We start from the raw sequence: 6,326 nt of genomic DNA, 5'->3' as shown, positions 1-6,326 counted from the left end.
AGTAGATAGCGCTATTTTAGCAATAGCGAAAATCAGACCTGAAAAAAATCAGGCCTGTACGGGATTCGAACCACTGACCTCTGCGATACTAGTGCAGCGCTCTACCAATTGAGCTAACAAGCCAACCGGGAGCAGGCCGTTAAGTTGATTCGTAATAAACCCGTGAAAGTGATAAATGAGATAAATGAAATATATGAAGCTCATATATTTTGTACTGCGGTATTAGATACATATGATGCACGATCCTAAATAGCGCTATCTACTGCGAGGATCGTGCATCATATGTATCTAATACCGCAGTACAAAATATATGAACTTCATATATTTCATTTATCTCATTTATCACTTTCACGGGTTTATGACGAATCAACTTAACGGCCTTCTCCCAGTTGGCTTGTTAGCTCAATTGGTAGAGCGCTGCACTAGTATCGCAGAGCCGGGTCAGTTGTTCGAATCCCGTACAGGCCTGATTTTTTTCAGGTCTGATTTTCGCTATTGCCTAAATAGCGCTATCTTCTGCGAGGATCGTGCATCATATGTATCTAATACCGCAGTACAAATTATATGAACTTCATATATTTCATTTATCTCAAAATAGTTTTTACTTCTTACTCTGTGATCAAGTCGTGTTATTTTTATCGGTTTTGCCTGCATTTTAAATGATTTTCAGTGTAAGTAAAATCCAGTAGCGAAGTTCATAGACGCTTTAAAATCTTCTGTGCAGGGCAGATTCTGCAGTTGTAAAGGAGTTGCGTCATGATATTTTGAGGCATTTTTAAGGGGAGGAGAGGGGTCATCATACGTGTTTTCTAATGGAAAAGAAAGCAGTAGATAATAGTTCAAGGGGGCGAAACTCCAATCAGATAAATTAAAAAACAGGAAGGAAGGACGATTCTGGTTGCAGACGATTTTATGTACACGGATGGATGGAAGCCCCGATAAAATTGTGGGTAGAATTACGAGATTACGAATTACGAATTACGAGACTTGGCTCCTTTAAGAGTTTTATCGTACGTAAGGCAACTGAATGCACAATGATGATTGATACAAGTTTTGAGCTCAGCAGATGCTTGGAACACGGATATTTGGACATGGACACGTTAAAGTTTGATTTGTATGTGTACAAGTCTTCCAGGACCTCAGAAATTGTCACTTTAGTTAAAATTCTACTGAAGTATTACTAAATTAATATTTCTTAATGGTTAAAGTGTCCATACCAATCAGTCTATACTTTGGGGTTTAAAATGGTCAGTTATTCGTAAATTTGCTGATCAGCTCGGGGGTTTTGTTATTTTAAACTTTTCAAACCTCTATGAGGATAAAAATTACACCTATTAGCGCTGGCAATGCATGAAGAATGCCTCTTTCTGGATGCTGTGGCTATGGAAGAGTTTATTGTTACCTGTCATTTCTATATTTCCTTCTCGAAAAAAATGCGCACGAAACAGCCGCACTGAGAAGTCAAGCATACTATTGTTCACTCGAATTTACTTGGCAGCGCCAATGGGGAGATTTTTTATTTACATATGCTAGCCACATGTTGACGCATCTTCCCTTTTCCAGGGAGCATTGTTACTGATCCTGATGCGTGAAAACGTAGACCTCTCTTACAGAAAAAACTCAAGTAACAGTTGACTCAAGTTACAAGAAGTTGTCTTATTTAGGGTGGTCAAAGCGAATAGAAATAACTGTAACCCACGCAAAGTCGTTCCTATCACACGGTTTCTCTAACACTAACAATGCTCCTTGCGGAGATGCTAGAAGAAAGCGTTACCCTTTTTGTTGTTATACTTGATTGACTTTTGGAGGAAATCGTTAGTTCTAATAAATACGCCCTGATCAATGGAGCTAGTTAGATGGTAAATATATATCGGTTAAGAGTGTGTTGTACAGTATTTATTTATAACTGAGATGAATGATAGTTGACATTTTTACATTCAATTTAAATGAAAATAAAACTTTTTTTTATCAATACCTATGGGCTTGATAGATTCTAAAAGACTCAACCATGCATTGACGTTTCAACCATACCCCAGGATGAGTAAAGAAAGGTGGGATACCGTGAGAGAACTGAGGACGAGTGCTTGATCTGAAAACTGCGAAGTGAACGAATTAATCCGCTAGACCTGTCGATATCAACAGTCTATTCCAGGCGAAATCCTCTTAACATTTTGTCTAAAGAACCCAGTAAGGTTTCAGCTCAGGTGGCTGTGACACATCACATCAGCCAGCCAAATCTTGTTTCGTCTCGGACAAACTTGGTAATTTCACTCTTAAAAGGAGAGTGTTAGAAAAGAAATAAGTAGTTTTACTAAACTTAGATTTTATCACAGATTTTAATGTGAACCTCCAATACCTTTGTTGATATTGCCTCAGGATACATACAAATTTTAGTAAAAATATATTTCCATGGATTGTGAATGTTTCCACAACAGTCTTCAAACGAATTTACCTCTGCTGGTCACAGACGGTTCGATAAAACGTAAACTATTTCAGTGAACGTTTAACTTATTAGTATTCAATTTGCCTTTACTTTTTCTTTACAAAGCTAATCGTTCAGCTTGTGAGAATGAGCAGTTTGATCAAAATCGAAGAGTATCGTCAGCTCGTAGATTTTTTAATATCAAGGGGAGTTTGCTGTTCATTAATTATCAAAAATTCAAACTATGATAAGGACCAAACCCTGAAGGTTAGTCCGAAGTCTCGAAAACAGACATGTGAGCCTGTTTGCCTGAAGTACGATGAAGCGATGACCATCATCGAAACCGTCATAAGCTAAATATAGTTTTAATCCTTGCCCACGAGTGACAGTTAAAAAGGCCTTATGATGTTCGCAGAGACATAAGCTTTTATGGTAACACGGATAAGAATCACTTGAATTTTCGGAGAGTACAAAATTTGGTTCACCTGGCAAAAAATATATTTATTCTCGTCTCGGTTTAATCGCCATAACTGCAAAGCCACTTGCAAAAAAGAAAGCGCTTTTCCTCACATTTTGTCGTTTCGTTGAGCTAAACGATACAGGCATTGTCGCAATCATTCAATAGATGTTCACCAGGGATTCCTCGTTATGCTCTGTCTCATCGTAAACAGTATTATTATCCAAACGTGCTTCGTATAGTACAAATAACGCGCGAGACGACTTCAAATATCACGCGATATTTGTACTCCAGAAATATCCGCGAAATTCGCCCGCAATGAAATGACAATTTGGCGTACGCGCTCGTAAAAATACGACACAACTCGTAAAAATAGTCAGCGATATTCCACAACAAAACTTCTAACAAGTTATATATATTAACCGCTGCTAATAACGCTTAATCCTTTCACGCATGAATGATCTTGAGTGCGGCGCGGAACCAATTTTTATTTTTTTGTTTTTTCTTTTCGGTTGAGGCTATTTGTTTTCCTTTGTAAAAAAATGGCTATCTTCTCGTTCCATGTATATGTAGATATTCGTAGATCATTTAGGCTCGATTACCAGCCGCCGTTTGGGGAGGAACGAGAAAGACCGGACTCAGAGAGCGGCGGAAATCGACTTGCGCTACTACGCTGTAAAGCAGTTTTCGAACGATGAATAAACATGTAAATCAAACGCTTGGCGCCCTTTCACTGGTGTAAGTGACGTCACTAATTTCCCTCCACGATGAATTTATTATAAAGACGTGTGATTAAGGAAGTTTACTCGTTTTAATTCCTTTTTAGAATAGAATAGACTTTATTTCAAGAGGGTAGCACGTGACAATAATTAAACTGATGATCCTGTGGCCCTCTAAATAATCCCAACCCATCCCACCCCAGGGGAGGACATCTATCACAATAATCTCGTGAGTGGGAAATTAACGTCTCCTACCCCTAACCCTGCAGGAGACGGGACCTCCTTTTATTCGTCCCTATCCGAGAAGAATAGAATATCTAACCATTTCTTGATGTTATAGAAAAGTAACATATTATTCTCAATTATTTTAAGACCTTGAGTGTTGGTCCGGCCGGGGCTCGAACCATCGACCTCACGCACAACAGTCCAGCGCTCTACTGAGCTAACTGGGAGGCGGTAGAGCTTTTTGCCCCTGGGGTTCTAATTATTCCATAGATAAGATTAATGTCGAATCAGTCTCAGTACTCGGTCACTAGGGTCTTTTCATTCTGTATGCAATCTTATAGCGATACGACAGACGGAAATATTTTGCTCTTGGCGGAATTAAAAAAAATATATCAAATTTGCAAATTCATTATCATGTTGGCATAGAGAGGTAAATGTACTGCCCAAAGGGTGAGGTAGCTATTCTCGAGTTTCATGAAATAGCTGACATATTACAAGCGCCCTGATTGGTAATAAACCCTCTCGTTATTGCACCTGTAAACCCATAGGTTTCAGCTAGCAGTCGGAAATCCTATTGAAATGAAAGAAGTGAATAAATGTCTGTTGCTTGATAAGTATGACTTAAAACTTAACCGATAAGGAAGCATCAGAATATCTTTACTACAATTATTTGTATACTTCGAAAAACCAATTCTTGTCCAATATGAAACAAATCTTTGTAAATTCATTATGTTGGAAAAAAAAATCTCAAAGCAAGAAATGAATTCGAACCACTTTATGAACAACTCCCTCCTTTGTAGATAAGTGTTGTACTATTAAAACTACAAGCATTTTTTGACTTGGGAATGAAACAGAAATGTATGTGTAATCTATGCAAAGTCGTTGTTATCGCTTTCCTTAACTCTGACATTAACTCTGAGGAACACGAGTATCGAACGTTATACTTTTGATGTTATACTGGATTATAGTGTAAGAGAATTTAACTCTGAGATATCATTGACACGTGTTCGTCCTTATCAATGATACAGCTAATTAGGTCAGAGGTAAATGTAACTCGGACAAGAATGTGTTGTACAGTATTTATCTATAACTGAGATGAATAATAGTTGGCATTTTTACATTCAATCTAAGTGAAAGTAAGGGCTAAACCAGTGTCGTTACCACCAAACCCCAGGACGAGGAAAGAAAGATGGGACGCCACTAACAGACGCACGAAAGTTGGATCTGAAAACTTACTGACTTCGCTCCTAAATAACTCGCCTGCCAAATCCTGACAATTTCACATATGAGCAAGCTTGTTTATTCAACTTTGTTCGTTTGTAGTTTTAGGATTTACTGTTCATAAAAAATTGGCAGTATGATGTGCATGTCAGCAAGTGTTCCCGAAAGTCTAGACAATATCGGACATGAGATTTTAGGTGTATATATAATTTATTGGCTGAAGGTGCGCAGTGACCCCGATCACCTAAAGCACGACTAATTAAGGGAATAGACGGAATTACGATCAAATGCTTTTAAAATTGAAGTCTTTTCTTCAGAGTCTATCAACTGGAATTTTTGAAACGGCAACTGGGTTGTTTCAGATCGCGAGCATAGTTCTAACAAAAGATCTTCAATTATCAAAATTGAAAAGTAACCCGGCCAAACGCATGTTCGCGGACTTTACCAAACTCCTAGTAAGACCGGCAGTCTTTTTGTCGCGAGCGCATGAAAATTCACAGCCTTGACCAACAATTAATCATTTAACTTATGATATATGAAAACTTTAAAAAAAATCCACTTAGACATCAAACAATCGAAGCTCAGCAATATCTGTGGCTTGATAAACATGACTAAAATCTTTGACCAATAATGAGACGATAGAATGTTATTGATACAACTATTTGCGTACTTCAGAAAACCAATTCTTGTCCAGTATAAAAAAATTCTATGTAGATTTATCATGTTGGATAGGCAGTAATTATTTTTCGGTCCAACCAGTTGAAGATGACGGTCACCCAAAAACACTCCGCTCCATTACTTCCAAGATTTCCAACTTGTGAAGAAAATCGTTTTTGTAGAACAACCCTCTCATCATAAGATCTGTGAGGCTTTAAGACATCAGGGTGAACAAACGTATCTTTGACCAGATTCCAGACAACGGTTTCGTTAGACGAAAGAAAAAGGCTTTTCCCCTGTTGTCCTAGGTGCATGTGCTTGGCTCTTATTTTTTCTTTTACGCTATCAGTGAGCGTGACACCATCTATCCAACTCAATTTAGAAGCTGACATTTTGTTATCACATTTCCTTCAAGCTTCAGCGTGTACCTTTTCAACTTCAACAAGCTTCTACGTTTGCCACTTCGAAATAACTGGACGTAGTTGTTGAAACTCTTCGTAAAGCGATAAAGTTCTTGAAAACTTTATTTTTGTATGAAAACTGGAATTATTCAAAAGAATAAGCACGATGATAACCATAACGAGCGTATTACGAAGGGTATTACGAGGCGTATTACGAAGCGTAT

This window comes from Stylophora pistillata, chromosome 4 (assembly GCF_964205215.1).
Source record: "Stylophora pistillata chromosome 4, jaStyPist1.2, whole genome shotgun sequence".
NCBI classification, from domain to species: Eukaryota; Metazoa; Cnidaria; class Anthozoa; order Scleractinia; family Pocilloporidae; genus Stylophora; species Stylophora pistillata.
The sequence above is the reverse complement of the archived record's forward strand: the minus strand, read 5'-3'. Positions refer to the sequence as shown.